This window comes from Coregonus lavaretus (assembly GCF_964263955.1).
Source record: "Coregonus lavaretus genome assembly, chromosome: 6".
NCBI lineage: Eukaryota > Metazoa > Chordata > Actinopteri > Salmoniformes > Salmonidae > Coregonus > Coregonus lavaretus.
Window position 1 is genome coordinate 40,663,778 of NC_139993.1, and position 18,075 is coordinate 40,681,852.

General features: G+C 40.4%; 1 long non-coding RNA gene across 3 annotated transcripts; it reads right to left on the reverse strand.

Annotated features, from left to right (window-relative positions):
* Positions 1–1,480: 1,480 nt before the first annotated feature.
* LOC311131580 lies at positions 1,481–6,792 on the reverse strand. Of its 3 annotated transcripts, none has more exons than XR_014613434.1 (3): positions 6,713–6,792; positions 3,246–3,399; positions 1,481–2,462 (listed from the first exon to the last, which is right to left on the reverse strand). It is a non-coding gene; the product is annotated as an uncharacterized lncRNA (long non-coding RNA). The 3 variants fall into 3 exon arrangements; XR_014613435.1 differs by having other exon boundaries at positions 3,246–3,396; positions 6,713–6,780; XR_014613436.1 differs by lacking the exon at positions 6,713–6,792 and adding an exon at positions 6,224–6,272.
* Between the last annotated feature and the right edge of the window lie 11,283 nt (positions 6,793–18,075).

The following is an 18,075-nucleotide window of genomic DNA, read 5'->3' on the forward strand; positions in this document are numbered from 1 at the left end:
AGTTAGATAAAAAAATATCTGAAACCTTACACCATACTTATTTTATTTTATTATTGTTATGAGCAAATAATGCTTCTACAGATGAGGATTATGTTGTTCGGATTTTCCCTTCTGGTTTTGGTTTGGGACTGAGAAGATTGGACTTTCAAAATAAGGACTACAACAATTTTGCCTTTGTTTCACCTGGAATACAATGGCATTTGTAAAAAAACCTTTCCAAATATTTATTTTTAGGTGTTTTTTAAATTCGAATTTCTTAACCAAAAATAATCTGGGGGCAATGCAATAGACGGAACATTACATGACAATATACCAAAGTCCTACAACCAAGTTAAATAAGTTATTATTGATGTCCTGAATATCTGCAATGTAGGGTATTTTGAGTATAGAAAATAATACATTACTGAAAAACTATAATATTTGGTGGTTTCAACAGTATGCCAAGCCATAGTGCTGACATACAGAGTATAAACAGGGTAAAGCTGGGGATGGTGGAAGACTGATCCGTTCAAGGCCTGTCTATTACGTAGGCTACCATGATTCACACAAGATTGTTTGATTTGTCTGCAGAACACATGTAACCCTTTAAACTCATGGGAATTGGCCTATATGGATAGGGCTACATTTAAATGTTTCTTACAGAAGAAATATGAAATGCATATGCATGGTGGCAAATGAAAGGGGGAAAGTTAGGAGATTATGGGAAAATGATTAGACCAAAGTTGAGGATAACAGTTCACCTGACAAGACTGAATCCAAACATTACGCTGTTGATTTTATGTGCATTTTTTCCACATTTCTTGACGCTTATCAGTAACATAAGAATATTCCTGGAAAATGTGTGGTGGGTGCAACATAATAAAAAAAAATTGCAAGGGTTTGAGTGAGAGGACTAACTGGTGTCTCCAAGTGGCCACACACACCTTTCCAAAGTGTGAACAGTTCCTAAGTCATTTTATTGCACTTTGATGACTCAAAGAATAGTATTTTTTTAACTACAAACACACTTGTAGTTGTTTTGTTTGGAACACAACCCTGCATCCCCGCCAGCACACAATTACTGTTGTTGTTTACACAATCCAAAAACTGCCATTATAAATCGCAATCTGGTTCAGGTGGGAATAATTTGAAAACTTGCTCTATTGCCAACATGACTAGCTAAGTTATAAAATAAGATATTACAGTGGTAGGCTTTCACAGGGCAATTCAGAGAAACAGATCGTAATTTTGGTCCGCATTGAAAGGAGTCATGTGTGCGTTCAGGTGCGTGTTCCATGGTGAATCTTCTTCACAATATACAAACACAGGCTCATTCTGTTCAGAACAACCCAGGGTATGATGCCATGTCATCAAACATAGTGATCATAAACGTTGACACTGTATATGACATGAGTTTTAAGATATGGAAATTTGTGCACATTTGGACTCACAGGTGTTTGGTTTGCTTGTATGACGTCAAAGCAGTGTTTATTATAATCCTCAACATCTCATCTTTCAAAATACATCAAGTCCTTAATTTACAGCATTTCCCTCACTCAGACAACCAAACATTTGCTAAAGTTACCCAATTAGCGGGAGGGCTGGAGGCAACTTCTTGTCGCATGTGGTGCTCAAGTCCAGAACGGCTCTCAGTCAAAACCAATACAATGCAGTGAAGCTCAGAGCATTTATCAGCGCCCAAATCTGCCACTTTACGAGTGTAAAGGGTTAAAAAGCTTACCAAATATAAAATAACGTGCAATTACAAATCAGAATTCACATCCAATCTGTAAATAAGTGTTTGAACTTTTTTTGTCAACTATCTCTCATGTGCCTAAAACCACTAGATCAGATAGATATAATAGTTGTATTATAAATACACCGCCACACTGATTTCATGTTAAAGTAGTGACATAAAATAATGATGTGAGAAGTGAACCCCACATTCTGTAGTGGGGTAAAATGCTACAGGTTTTACATTGCTACCTTTATCTGTTCATTGGTGAGTATACAGTGCCACCTGCTGGTTTAGGAGAGAAGGGACTGTGGAGATCATTCATAAGCCTACTATTCCTTTGCCCAGAGTTAACTAAAAGCTAAGCATGTTTATATTTATTTGTAAATGTTTATTCTCAATGTAAAGATAAACATGAATGAAATTCAAAACAAGGCATGCAAGATTGCAAACATAAATCAATAAAGAAATGCTCTGAAAGAGTTAAGCCTATCTCACTAACAAAGAGTAGATTAAAACTACTAGTAAAGATGAAAAAAATGAATGTTTTCCAATTTAAAAAAAGACTAGAAAGAAATGGATGGCATGCTTCCTGCAGCCACTACATATGCCAGACAAAAATATTTACCTTCCATACGGTGATCTTAAAAAGGCTGCTTTTGGGAGACTGCCACAGACGTGTCTATGTTCAAAGCCTGTTTCCCCTCCTGCTTGCCTTTGATTCCAGTGTTTAGTAGAGGGTAGGCTCCTGTGAAGAAAAGAGACAGAGCAGGACCTAAAATATGGGTGAAGAGTGTGATTAGATCTATGTGATATTGCACTCGCATCACAGCTTGGTTGGATGTCCTCAGAGACAGTGGGGACTTCAAAACATAAGGGCCTCCTCTCATGCTTTCTCTACATTTGATACAGGGAGATCTCAGAATTAAACACTTATCAAATACAACAACAAAATACACAGTAATATGGCATCTCTGAATTTGGTATAGATAAGAGAAAGCTAAACGTTTTCATCTGAGTTGAAAGTGAGAGGACAAATAATAATGATAAGAGCAAATAAAACATTTTGGCACACAACCCTGGTGGTCTCCCATCTCTCTCCACGGTCATGCTTTAGGAAATGATTCATCGCTTTTGAGAGACAGACAGCATTGGATTAGCTAACAATTGACAGGTATGCAGCTCTTCGCTTCCAGCAGTTTACATGCAAAAACTCTACAGGTGCATTAAACCTAAGCCACAAAATCTCGAGTCAGACCTACAGTCAGGGGCAATTACTGAAGCCCTGTAAAAGTCACAGCTCGATATTGATTTAGTCAGGCTAGAGAGAAAACATGTTTGGATGAGCAATTCGAGACCTGTCTTTTCTCCTGCCAACTGCAGTGAAAACATTGTGTCTAGGGGGAATTAGACATGACTGTGGCTTTCTCACAGCCTTGGCTTGTACTGCTGCACCTTGGTCCATGGGTCCAACACAGATACCCTTCCGTTTGTAGTGAGTCTGTTACTGTATGACTATACACAGACCTACTTGTTTTGGGTTCTCATAGCATCTAGCCAACTTCTTTCTCAGATTGCGGGAGGGAGGCAGCATCGTTGGGGGTCAGGAATGGCAGGAGAGGTGCTTGGAGAGCAGCCTGGGCTGCAGGTGTGTCCTGACAGAGTCTGGGCATTCTTCTCTGCTGCTTAACCAGAAAAAACAACAGAAATTGAGTGGATTAAGACATATGCAGGTACTAACAGCCCCAAGAAGGTATTTGACACGGCACTTCAACTTTCTACAAGACAGGTGGAGCTTACATGATGGCATGGCAATTAAATACATGTTTTAGTGGGGGGAAAGCTTAGGAAACATGAAAGGCTGTAATATACATGACTACCAATTATCTTCCATATGTGCCACTGAGTCTACAGCCTGAAGCTCTGATCCATAACAATTTTGGACAATTTCTGTTAGACAAATGTTACATATTACTTATATTTCAGTATTCTATCAATTATTTCAACTTGTTGTAATAATGAAAACACTACAACGCCTATTGTTCAGAGGTGAAAGGTAGGCTATTTCTCAATATGGATGATTTATTGCATTGAACTTGGCAAAGTTTATTTGACATCAGAGTGGCAACAAAATACTTGATCTAGACAAGCCGTCAGTGTGAGCAGGGGGTTCAGTCAGCGGCTCCGTGATAACATTCACAGAAAGCACCTGGACTGTGCTTCAAGGTGTCGGATACCTCCACTCTGATCACTTAAACAAACTGTGTTCCGCTCTTAGTCAACCCCAAACCCAGAGCAGTTCAAATAGTTTTGTAGTCAAACAGCGGTCAAAGAGTTTCCCTCACCACTGCAAATACCTACCCTAAACCAAACACACCACTTCTGGCTGAGAAAATGATTGAGTGCAACGTGCAAGGTAAAATGTATGCACTCACTAACTGTAAGTCGCTCTGGATAAGAGCGTCTGCTAAATGACTAAAATCTCAAATGTAAAAATGTATGGGTCTGATTATACTGGGTCAGTGGTTGCAACTTAAGATTTTCCACAATCCTTCACTGTCATTATGAATTTGTCCATTTATTGTCTCAAATCATAACCATTTCAGACTATTTCAATTCACCTCTGTGTCCTCAGTCCATAAAAGCCATCATGAATGTTTCTATGAAATTTATATTTAACCTAAAACATAACTGGGTCATGGAGTATTCATCTATTTAGTAAAGGGAAAGAGACTTCCCACCCAAACCCCAATGCCTTTCCAGCTAGTCCTTGTGCAGCACTGATAACCTGAGAGACAGGATGTTTCCTCCTTTTCACCCAATTACCGTCACTATGAACATGAGAGCAGAAAAGCTAGACAGAAGATTAGCTTGATCAGTGAACAACACTCTGCCATTCCATTACTTTAGTGATTTGTTTTACTTTCTGTTCTGAATGGGCTGTAACCTCCCTGGAGATTAAAGTTGTAAATATTGAGGAGTGTGTGTAGCAGCTTTTAGTTACCAGAGGTCGCTTTCACACCGGCGTGACTAGCAATTTGAAACCACCAACACCATCTGAGTAATGAGTCCGAGACCACACTCCATCTTCCCCCATTGCAAGAGAGCAAATGTGTCACAGTCTGCCAGGCTAACCCCACAATCACTCTGCTTCCCCTTGGCTCCCATTAGCATGCTGTGTCGGCTCAACAGGATTTTAGGGGCTGTCAGCAGGGTACCCTTCCCCCTAGACTTCTTCAAGCAGCGACCTGTCCCTTTGGAAATGAAGCACATCTGAAAGCGTGGTTTAAAAACTCTGCAAAATTCCTCACCACTCCCATCATCATCACTGGGTATCCCTCTAGCCCTGTTAGCCGTCTACCTGCTGCACTGTGTTCTATCTAAATCATTCACCGTTCCCACACATGCCCTGACAAATACCACCTTGAACACCACAGAACAGGCAACTGGGTCCATTTATACTGGAATGATATTGTATTCCTTGGCATGATATTATATGTTTCCTTGATAAGCTGAATCATCCACACATTTCACCCTTCAAAGTGCCATATTGTGACTTAGGTGTTTTAGTGAAGTATTGTAGAATCTTGCAGCCTTGTATTCTGAAAGCTAGGGGTAATTTAATTGGCAGGCGTAGGCCACACAATCTACACACACACACACAAGGAAAGGAAAAACATACTGCACACACACACACACACACACACACTGACCGGATACATACAAGTGTATAGAGCTGCATCACCTAGCTCTCTGGGTCAGTGATTGTAAGGTGAGGGTGTGGGGTAGAGGATTAGTCCTTTAAGAAACTCAATACCTCACACACAATTAGCCCTCCTTGTAGCTCAGTTGGTAGAGCATGGCGTTTGCAACGCCAGGGTTGTGGGTTCGATTCCCACAGGGGGCCAGTATGAAAATGTATGCACTCACTAACTGTAAGTCGCTCAGGATAAGAGCGTCTGCTAAATGACTAAAATGTAAATGTTATTAGGTAAAGGAGTTGGCATGGCGCAACCAAACAAACCTAAGCTTGTTAAGTGTGCAATTACAAGCATCTCATATTAAAACAAGATTTAACATCAAATCAAATTGTATTTGTCACATACACGTGTTTCGCAGATGTTATAGCGAAATGCTTCATACCAGAAGGTTTCTGCTGTAAAAAACAACGAAGATATATTTACAGGTACCAAATCAAATGTAGCCTTTGGCTTTGGAGGCAGACTACCTACAAGCATTGTTTCCATTTCAACGTTTAGAAGAGCATGGCCTGGTAGGCCCTATGGCTAAATCAGGCCTACACGTCGCACCATATGAACTCTTAAGGAGCCTACTGTGCCAAGGACCCATGTTATTTTCAAAGGTAGACTGGCTCTGGAAGCCAAAACAGCCAAATACTAAATCTAAACGTGAGTCGATTCTCAAATCGCGATTCGGTTCTAGAAACATAAAGCCCTTTACTTTCATATCACATCAAAATAATTTAACAAATATAAAATATACACTTACTGTGCACTGTTTTAACCGGCTTTATCACAGTTGCGGCTGACAGTATTTTTCACTGACAACAAGTTTCTGGCGGCCTTCTTCCGTTACACACAGGTGTTAGGAGCATGCACCCTCTGTCTTCCATAAACATGCTCTGTATGCTCTGTAACATGGCGATATGGCCGGGTGGGAACACTAACCCTATAAAATTCAACCTTTCGTTTTTTGAAAATTATTTCTCGTTGATATGAAAGATAATGTCCTTATGCTTCCAAAACCGTACCGCAAGCGATGCGTGTTAATGTTCAGACCAAGCACCGGTGCTCTTAATTATCAAAACCCCTGTACAGAAGACACCTTCATCCAATGACTTACAGTATGTGTAATGTAATGGAACTGAGAGTCATGATCAAAGGCTAGCCTATACTGAAAGTTTCAAATTGGAGCATTAATTGACTCCCTCAAATTTAACAGATATGTCTAGAAATTACATAAAAATATCACACCTACCTCCTGCATAAATATATTTGTCTTGGGGAAAAAAATCTGAAGTTGTCCTTTCCTCACAAAATGTTGTCTATTAATAAAAGTTCAGCACAGAGATCTTCTTCTTCTTCGATGAGGTTTAACGGCGGTTGGCATCCAATAAATGTTGCATTACCGCCACCTACTAGACTGGAGTATAACTCCCTTATACTTTGCTTTAGAAAATACAAATACCCTACCATCTAACACTACACTCACACAAAAAAACGTAACAATAATAAAAAATAATAACTACCATACTCCACTATTTAAATATATGTATTCATACTTCAGGCCAACAGCCTGAAAGGATGGGCCACCACCACTTAACACACCCTGTAACTCTTCTGATGTCAAGTCTCGCACACCCAAATACCTCTCTGCAGCTGCCACCACAACCTCTATTTTCTGCGACTTATGTTCCATCCCTGCAGTACAGTTGATAACCATTTCTATAAATGCCAAAATTCCAATCTTACTGAAACATATATCACTTGTTGGTTTATCCCTCTGTACTGGTACAGATCTACTACTCACACCATTCCTCTCAGGATCCCTCCCCCTTGACCCATCTTCCTATACTTTCTTCACTGCCTCAGCATATGACAACTTCTGCACTACTCCAACCCTGGAAACCTCAACCTGCCTCTCTCGCACCGGACATTTCGGATCCCGAACCCCATGGGCACCCCTACAATTAACACATACCACTACTTTCCCCAATGCTACACATTCCTTTGTCTCATGCCCTTCTGCACACTTCTCACACCTGGGAACCTCCCTCCTACACACTGCTGCCACATGCCCATAAGCTTGACACCTGTGGCACATAGAGATAGAGGACCTCTTCTTCTTCTTCTTCTTCTTCTTCTTCTTCTTCTTCTTCTATGGTATTATGTCGGTCCGCAAACATAGGTTGGAGGTGCATGCCGCCACCTACTGTGTGGGGTGAAAATGGTGAACTTTAACACAGAAAAACACACGGAAATAGGGAAACTCATTATTCCCCCAAAACAACAAAAACAAAAATCTATGTACTCCTTTAGCACAGTGTATCCACTGATTCTTCCACAACATATTTATTCCATCTGCACACACTTGCCAAGTGGTCAAACCTTCTACATTTAAGACACTGCAACGGTCTGTTCACATAAGCTCTCACCACATATCTCATATACCTCAGCATTACATGTGTCGGAAGAGACTCTTCATCAATGAGCACTAGCACCGATAGGCTTTCCTCTTTCCTTCCATTCACCATACAGTTCAATAGACGTGCATCCACTACTCCTGGTACATGGTGCTTTAGATTTTCAGCCTCAATTTCCACCGCAACGCCAGAGATGACACCTTTTACCGGTGCTCTGTTCAGAAAATCAAAGCTTTCTACTTCATACTCCGATAATTGCACTTATGTTTTGTTCTTCTGACATACAACAAATCAACACCATACCACTCCTGGTCACTTTGATTGACTCCACCTTTCCCGGTGCATCCTCCACCATCTCCCCGACCACAAATGGATCGCCCAAAAACACATCCTTATCCATGAAATGTACTCCAACAAGGAACAAGGCATTATTGTCTGTGGCCTATCTTCATTAACAACTTCAGCCCTTTGCTACATTCTTCAATGCTACAATTTTCCACTCATTTCCATTAACTTTACTCAACACGCCATCCGACTCAAACAATGCTTCCGCTTCCGCCATATTTGAGGACTCTTCTTCTTCGTTACATTTGTATTGGCGGATTGCAACCAACTGAAAGGTGCATACACTGCCACCTACTGTACTGGAGTGTGAGACCGATCACCGCTTCCCTATTCGTCTATTTATCTTATTAAGCCCTGTGTTTCCGCCTACTGTTCTGGAGTGTGAATTCATTACACTTTGTGACACAAAAAGGGAAGGGAAAAGGACAGGAAAAAGGGAAGAAGAATGGTCCTACCAATTAACCCTTCACCCATTGAAACCTCACCACTATTCCACTACTTGGCCCTATCTGATCCTACACCAGGCCAGCATCCTGGGAGGACGGGATACTATCGTTCAACACACCTTGTAACTCTTCTGCAGTAAAATGTTGTACACCCAAGTACTTCCCTGCAGCTGCCACCACCACAGTTATTTTCTGTGATTTATGTTCCATTTCTGCTGTACAGTTGATAACCATAGCTATGAACGCTAAGAATTCAACTTTACTGATAGTACATGTTATTCTTATCACTCTCTATTGGCCTCGGCCTTCTCACAGGGAGCCTCTTAGAATCCCTTGCCGTGGACCCATCTTCCTCTACTACTCTCTTCAATGCCTCAGCATATGACACCTTCTGTACTACTCTGATCCTGGGAACCTCAACCTGCCTTTCTCTCACCGGACACTTCTAATCTCCAGCACCATGGTTACCCCTACAATTAACACACACAACTTGTTCCACCGATACTACACATTCCTCTGTCTCTTGCCCTCCTGCACTCTTCTCACATCTAGGAATCTCCCTCCTACACACTGCTGCAACATGACCATAAGCTTGGCACCTAAAACACAGTAATGGGTTCAGGACAAAAGCTCACACAGGATAACTGACAGTAGTGGTGCACTATTTGTTCACCCGCACACGCCCACAATTGACTCATAACCCGCAGTCGCCGCGGTTATATCCGCGGGGCGGGCGGGTTTAGGGTCATTAAGTATTGTGTAGATGAAGGGCGGGTGGGTGGCGGACGGATTGAACAAAGAGAAAACAATGCCTTAAAAAATCCATAAATGTATAATTCTTGTGCAATTTATATCTATAGGCTACATTGAGGTTTTTCTTTCATTATTTTAGGTTTTCTGGCATTAGTGTGTAAGCCTAAGCTTTAGGGCCTAACTGTATGCGTGCCAAATAGCCTACACTCCAATTGCCAAATGCTTTTGGGAACGGGTAGAAAAGGTTAACATAGATCCATGGAGGCAAAAAGGACAATGTTGGAGTTTAATTCAATAAGAGAAAAGTTGCGAATTGGAGAGTTGAAAATAAAGACAAGGGAGGGTCAGAAATTGTTTTGGGGGGAAAGATTTGTTGAAGTGATAAAAGAGAATGATAGCAGTGCTGGCTATGTTAGGCCTATGTGTGATGATTGTGAGGCGCTATACAAATTCGACAGTCACAAGATGGGACTTCAAATAGGCTTATGGCACATCAAGGGAACTGTAGCCTACTGTTCAGATGGGTTAAATGGAAACTGAAATCTGGACACTGACTGTAGGTCTATAACCTTTCACATAGGCTTAATTTAACTCCTGCAGAATTAAACATTTCTTGCAGTAAAATGATACACCAAATGTAGGCACATTTTTGACTTGGGAAAAGGAGTGGAGAAATATGATCCCCACCATTGGACATAAGCGTTATACAACAAGTTGGAAATTGCAAATTCAACAATGAGTGGTTTGGAAGGAATCAGTGGCTAACTGCAAGCGTTGCAAAGTAATCACTATTTTGCTTCCCCTGCTATTCGGTGGAGAGGGTGTGTCGTCCAAGTCTGGGTTTAAGGGTCTCTTTTCCAAGCTTAAAAGGATAAACATTCACACCCAACACCATGGGCCAGAAAAGGTTGAATATATTGGCCATGCTGTCAATCCAGCATGACTTCTGCGGGTTCAAAACAACTGGAAACTCGGAACTGGGAAATCTCAGACTTCCAAGTCCCAGTTGTCTTGAAAGTACCATAAATCCAGAGAATGACAAACTTTGATGACAAAGTTTCATGACAAAATGTGTTTATCCTATGGTTCTGACTTGATGTACAGGGAGAATACTGGATAAACGGCCTCTGTTCTGAATTCTGTCGCTGTACATTTCAAAAGTGCTGAACAAATAGATATATTGACTACGTCCATCTTAGCTCGCTCATTAATGTCTTAATCGAAATTACGGATTGCCTCTTATCCACTCGTCATTCCCATATGCCTTAGTTTGTGCATCTCAATTGTCAGTAGAAACCACATTTGTTTAAGCAAGTCAGCCATATTAGCTCAGTTTTTAAAAAAAGCAGTAAATGAGGCTGAATGAACTGTTTCACTGCCAGAGAAGGCTCCGCTGATAGCAAAGTGTAGCGGTGGTAAGGATTCACTCCATGGTGCTAAAAAGAAAGCTCTGCTGTTGGGACAGCTTTATGTAGGCCCTAACAGTTTGTGGGCACCATTTGTCAACGTTATAGTGCAATTAATTTATTGTTGTGTAGTGGCTTTGCTGGCATGCATCTAAAAAAATATATGTTGAGTTTGCCCCACCCAGATTTACATGATAAAATCGCCACTGGTGTAGTTACATTCTGTAGAGGTGCTATCTTTATCAGCATCAAATAAAATACAATTGTATTTGTCACATGCGCCGAATATAACAGGTGTAGACCTTACCGTGAAATGCTTACTTACAGCCCTTAACCAACCAATAAAAGCTGATAGTATTTCAACCACATAAAATATGCATCCAAGCCTAACTGAAATCTTATCAGAAACATGTTGGGTTGCTTTCACAGCTTTCTATTTCCTTACAACCAGTCAAACTGATGTGACAGCGCCTCTTCCCCCTCAGGAGGTTGAAAAAGTTTGATATGGGCCCTCAAATCCTCAAAACATTCTACAGCTGTACCATTGAGAGCATTTTGACTGGCTGCATCACTGCCTGGTACAGCAATAGCACCGCCCTCGATCGCTAGGCGCTGCAGAGTGTGGAGCGGACAGCCTAGGACATACCTGGGGCTGAGCTCCCTGCCATCCAGGACATCTATATCAGGTGGTGTGGTAGGAAGGCCCGGAAAATCGTTAAAGACTCCAACCACCCAAGCCATAGACTATTCTCTCTGCTTCCGCATGGCAAGCGGTACCGGTGCATCAAGTCTGGCACCAACAGGCTCTTGAAAAGCTTCTATCCTCAAGCAGTAAGACTGATAAATAGCTAACAACATAGCTACACAGACTATCTGAGTTAACCTTGTATCCTTATTGACCTTTAATTTTTATTTTCTCTATGCACACTCACAGGGCCCTACACACTCACACACACTCACTCACACATAATTAAACATACATTTATACTGACTCTACACATGCACACCCACTCACATACAAGCTTCTGCTACTCTGTTTATCTTATATCCTGTTGCAGTCACCTTACCCCTATACATACAGTGCCCTCCACTATTATTGGCACCCCTGTTTAAGATGTGGTTGAGGACTTCCAAAAATTCTCCTTTTTTTTTAAACAACATAGAACCCAAATGCAAAAAAAGAGAAAAATCCAACCTTTTATTTAAGTACATTACTTTGGTGGTAAAAAAAAATATCACACATTTAGAAAAAAAAAAATTTGAAATTATGTGTCCCACAATTATTGGCACCCCTAACAATTCCGCTGAAAATTTTAATTGATTTTTTTAAAAATATATTTTTCTGTAGTTGCTAAAGTTGGTCAGGGTATCTAGGAACTTTTAATTAGTAATTCATGACTTCCTGTTTCCCTGGGGTATAAATATGACGTGACACAGAGGTCTAATTCTCTTACCCATTTGTCAACATGGCAAAGACAAGAGAACACACCATTCAAGTAAGGCAGATTTGTGTCGACCTTCATAAATCAGGCAATGGCTACAAGAAAATAGCCACTCGCCTTAACTTGCCCGTATCTACAGTCAGAGGAATCATTAAGAAGTTTAAAACAACTGGAACAGTGACAAACAAGGCTGGAAGAGGTCCCAAGTTTATCTTGCCACAACGCACAGTGAGGAGGATGGTAAGAGAAGTAAAAAAAAGTCCTAAGCTCACTGTCACAGAATTGCATCAAAGAGTGGCATCTTGGGGTCACAAAGTCTCCAAAACAACCATCAGACGCTCTCTACATGCCAACAAGCTGTTTGGGAGGCATGCAAGGAAAAAGCCTTTTCTCACTAACACTCACAAACGTAAACGTCTGGAGTTTACTAAGCGGCACTGGGACTTCAACTGGGATCGTGTGCTTTGGTCAGATGAGACTAAGATTGAGCTTTTTGGCAACAAACACTCTAAGTGGGTCTGGCGTAAAACAAAAGATGAGTATGCCGAAAAGCACCTCATGCCCACCGTGAAGTATGGTGGAGGATCTGTGATGCTGTGGGCCTGTTTCTCTTCCAAAGGCCCTGGGAACCTTGTTAGGGTGCATGGCATTATGAACGCTTTGAACTACCAGGGCATTTTAAATAAAAACCTGATGGCCTCTGCCAGAAAGCTGAAGATGGGTCGTCATTGGGTCTTTCAGCAGGATAATGATCCAAAACATGTGGCAAAATCTACACAAAAATGGTTCAGCAGTCACAAACTCAAGGTCCTCCCATGGCCATCTCAGTCCCCAGACCTCAACCCAATCGAAAACCTGTGGGGTGAGCTAAAGAGGAGAGTGCATAAGAGAGGACCCAGGACAATGGATGATCTAGAAAGATTGTGCAAAGAAGAATGGTCAAAGATCCCTCTCTCTGTGTTCTCCAATCTTGTGAAATGTTATAGGAGGAGATTAAGTGCTGTCTTGTTGGCAAAAGGGGGTTGTACAAAGTATTAACATCAGGGGTGCCAATAATTGTGGGACACATGATTTCAAGTTTTTTTTTTTTCTAAATGTGTGATTTTTTTTTTTTACACCAAAGTAATGTACTTAAATAAAAGGTTGGATTTTTCTCTTTTTTTGCATTTGGGTTCTATGTTGTTTAAAAAAAAAGGATAATTTTTGGAAGTCCTCGACCACATCTTAAACAGGGGTGCCAATAATTGTGGAGGGCACTGTATCTACCTCCACCACTCCAGTATCCCTGCACATTGTAAATATTGTATTGGAACTGACCCTGTATATAGTATGCCTACTTACTTATTTTGTTCTTCTTATTTCTTGTGTGTTTCTAGTATTACATTGTTATTGATTATTACATTGTTGGGTTTTGAGTTTGCAAGAAAGGCATTTCACTGTACTTGTGCATGTGATATTAAAACTTGAAACTTGAAACATTTGGAAATTTAGCCAGAAAATCTTTCCGGTTTTTTGGTGGGGGTTATTGCATTTTCTCCCAGCTCCCTAAACGTCTTAGCACGGTGAAAGAAGCAGAGATGACAGAGAAAACTTTACCTATGTCAACTAAATTGAAGCATTAATTCTATTGATTTAGGACATTATGCTGGTGAACAAAGGCTGCATGTATCTAATTATAGACAAGTTGACTAACAAATAGCCTACCAAAATGTTGGAAATTATAATCAGAAACATATCTAAATCAGGCAAATAAAAATCGTTCAGCCATCTCTGACTGTAGTTTACAGCACATTTTCTATATAAGCGGGTCTTAGATTGTCACTTTATCACATTTAGTCGGGCGGTTTCCGATGGATTATTAGCAATTGCGGGCCAACCTGCCAACCAGGCCTGAGCAATATTGGCCATAAATTAATATACTAAATCAGTGATGACTTCTTGTGTCCGGTAGGGGGAGACCTTCGCCTTGACTTAAAATATTATCAATTGTATATTTATGCTGTTAAACAGATAACTCATTTTAGACTATGTTGAAATAATTATTGATGGCATAGAAAGTGAAATAATGTAATCTTTCATCATTATTGACTGTACCATAGTCCAGTCCAGAGCCATGTATTTAGAATCCAGTCTAATTCATGGAGTTCTAATTCTTAATTATATAGGTCCAGTCTAGTCCCTAGAATGCAAAACAAGTGAGTTTGAACAACAAGCTAGGTCATAGGAAGCTTTATACTGACACATTTCAGCACTATGGACAGCTACCTTTTTAGAATGTAAGCTATTTTGGTATAGCAGTCACAGGAGGTTGGTGGCACCTTAATTGGGGAGGACGGGCTGGTGGTAATGGCTGGAGCGGAATCAATGGAATGGTAGCAAATACATCAAACACATGGTTCGATGCCATTCCATTTGCTCCGTTCCAGCCATTATTATAAGCCAGCCTCCCCTCAGCAGCCTCCACTGATAGTAATGCTTCCTATGAAGCAGGTTTTTCTTTTCAAACTCGTTTGTATTCTAAGGACTCTAGTGAGAAGACTGGACCATGGTTTTATGGACACACAATCAATATTTTTCCTGTGCAGTGCAATATTTATACCGTATAGTGTCCAGGGGCCCCACATAAACTTGTTTGACCACAGTAAAAGTCCAGCAACACTTGCTATGACCTAGCTTTTTGTTCAACTCACTTTTTTGGATACTATGGTATGGACTCTAATGAGTAGACTGAACTTTATTTTTATGGACACACAATCACTATATTTTCTGTAAAGTCCAATTTGTTTGTGCAATACAACAATCCCACTGGGCACACACTGGTTGAATCAACGTTGTTTCCATGTCCTTTCAATGAAATTACGTTGAACCAATGTGGAATATTACGTTGAATTGACGTCTGTGCCCAGTGGGATGCTTAAACATTACATTTCAAAATTGCATCCTTAAACACCGGTAAATTAACAATAATCCATATAATCAAAATAATTATTTCTAATTGTATATTTTATTTGTAGGCTTTTATTGTTAAAAAATCGCCCCCCCCCCAGAAGACAACATTGTTCTTAAGGAATCGGCAACATGCTTTACAGGTGGGCGATTACTATGTTCTTTACATTCATAAAGTCTACTTAGGCTCCAACCATTTCTCAGTATGCTCCACATTATTATATTATTTAACTTATAAAAAGTAGGAATACTCTTGAGTTTGGCTTTTTCCCGATGTAGTTATAATTAGGTATCATAATTTAACATTATGCACTATGCAAAACTGCAACAACAACAAAAAAAAAGTAATATCTAGTGCCACGTTCACGTGCTAGTAGGAACTAGGAAACTCTGAAATGTCCGACTTGCTAACTGGTTGTAGTTATACACATGCCACGTTCAACCAGTTAGCAAGTCGGACATTTCTGAATTTCCTAGTTCCGACTAGCAAGTGAAGGCGGTATATTCCATGACATAGACAAGGGTTCCCAAAGTCGGTCTGGGCCCCCTCTGTTTGGTTTTTGCCTTAGCACTACACAGCTAATTCAAATAACCAACTTGTCATCACACTTTGATTATTTGAATGAGCCATGTAGTCCTTTGGCAAAAAACAAAACGTGCACTCGGTGGGCCCCAGTACCGAGTTTGGGAAACCCTGACATAGACTGACCAGATGAATCCAGGTGAAAGTTATGATCCCTTCTTGATGGCACTTGTTAAATCCACTTTACTCAGTGTAAGGACAAGGCAAAATATTAAACTGCCTTTGAACTGGTATGGTAGAAGGTGCCAGTCGCACCAGTTTGAGTGTGTCAAGAACTTCAACAGTTTCCTGTGTGTTTCAAGAATGGTCCACCACCCAAAGTACATACAGCCAACTTGACACAACTGTGGGAAGCATCCCTGTGGAACGCTTTCAAAACCTTGTAGAGTCCATGCCCCGACGAATTGAGGCTGTTCTGAGGGCAAAAGGGGGTGCAACTCAATATTAGGAAGGTGTTCCTATTATTTTGTGCACTCAATGTATACGCCATAGAAATAGCGTTTTATCGCAGGCTTTTATTTTGAAGGGAAAAAACGGAAGTAAATGTTTTTAGTTTTTATTATAGGCCTATATATATTTTATTCCAATTCCAATTACAATACAATAACAAATGAACATAGCACATCACAAATATATTTTCAATGTATGAAACAAAATGTAAATTAAATAAAACAAACAAAAATAAGAAATAAAAATCACTACAAATGTAGGCTACTACAACCAATGACTACAACTAATGTACTACAATTTAATGTGGCCAGCTGTGACCACGGGATGCTGACGTGACGGTAATCGTGACGGTAAATCAGACAGGAACAGGCGAATCTTTGATTGAATCTTTGGTAATTCCAAAGTAATCCAACCAGAGATACTGTATATAATGACGAGAGCGTCTTGTGGAGTCGTCCCAAAGGCGGGAAGGCAGGTGGTCTGCTTATTGGTTTGCTTATTGTGGACAAATTTTGACTGGCGTAAACTCTCTTGCTTTGCCTCATCCTCTCTGATCCAACCATATACATTAAAACCGTTATTATTATACCTCAATGCAGTGTTTCCCAGCTCCCGTCCTCCAGTACCCCCAACAGACATTGTTGTTGTAGCCCCGGACAAACTCACATGATTCATTTTTATATTTTATCAGGTAAATTGACTGAGAACACATTCTCATTTACAGCAACAATCTGCAGAATAGTTTGAGGGGGGAGGAGGGAGGATGAATGAGACAATTGGAAGCTGGGAATGATTAGGTGACCATGATGGTATAAGGGCCAGATTGGGAATTTAGCCGGTACTAGGGTGACCATCTTTTAGTTTTCAAAAAAGAGGACAGACGGACACCCGCAGTGGGTGGTAAATACAAAATGCGTTCACAACCATGCAACTATGTTATTGAACTTTAATACACAAAGTAATACATCCTTTCCATTCAACTGTTGGCCCTCAACAATAGAATAATAACAAACAAATTTTAAAAAATAGTTTAGCTTTTAACACCTTTTACATGACACTGTTTCTTTTCATGGCCATAGGTTAAAATAAAAAATAAAAAAACTGTTGTCATAAAAAAATCCACTATTTCAGTCAAAAATAATGTCAGTCCTGATGCTCTCTGGTATACTTTCCCGAAGATCGAATCTTTCCCAACAGTCCTTGACTACCAATCAAGTAGGCATGAAAGTCTTTGCAAGACATGTTTTTAAAGTTGTATTGTGTACACAGAAGCCCCTTCAATGACTCAACAGACAAGCGATTCCTTTCCTTTGTCCACTGGCTTTGCATCAGTGAAAAAACTCTCTCTATATTTGCATTGTGAGAAGGAATAGCAAAGAAAAACTGTGCAATCTTCAGTAGCTCTGAATGAAAATCTATGTTTTTGGACCTTTCAAAATATTTGGTCCATTTCTTGTGTGCTTGCAGATTACTGAACTCTCCATCACTGTTACACCTTTCTGTGAATTTATTCAGGTTGGTGACCTGATCAAAGCACTTTGCATCATCAGTTGGCACCCCCTTTTCTCCCAGTTGTTTGATACAGGCTTCTATGTCATTCCAGTCAGGTGTCTCACTCAGATCCATCCACATGAAAGAGGAGAACTCCTCCATGGGTGCCATCCATTTCTCCAGATACTCCAGGCATGAACTGTACAGACCCTGTACTTGAGCACTGAAATGGTCACAATTCTTACCAAGTCCATCCTTGTGCTTTTGTGCCAATAGTCCCTTAACTTTAAGGGACATGAAGTTATTGGTCTTGCGTTCAAGAAGCATGGTGTGGAC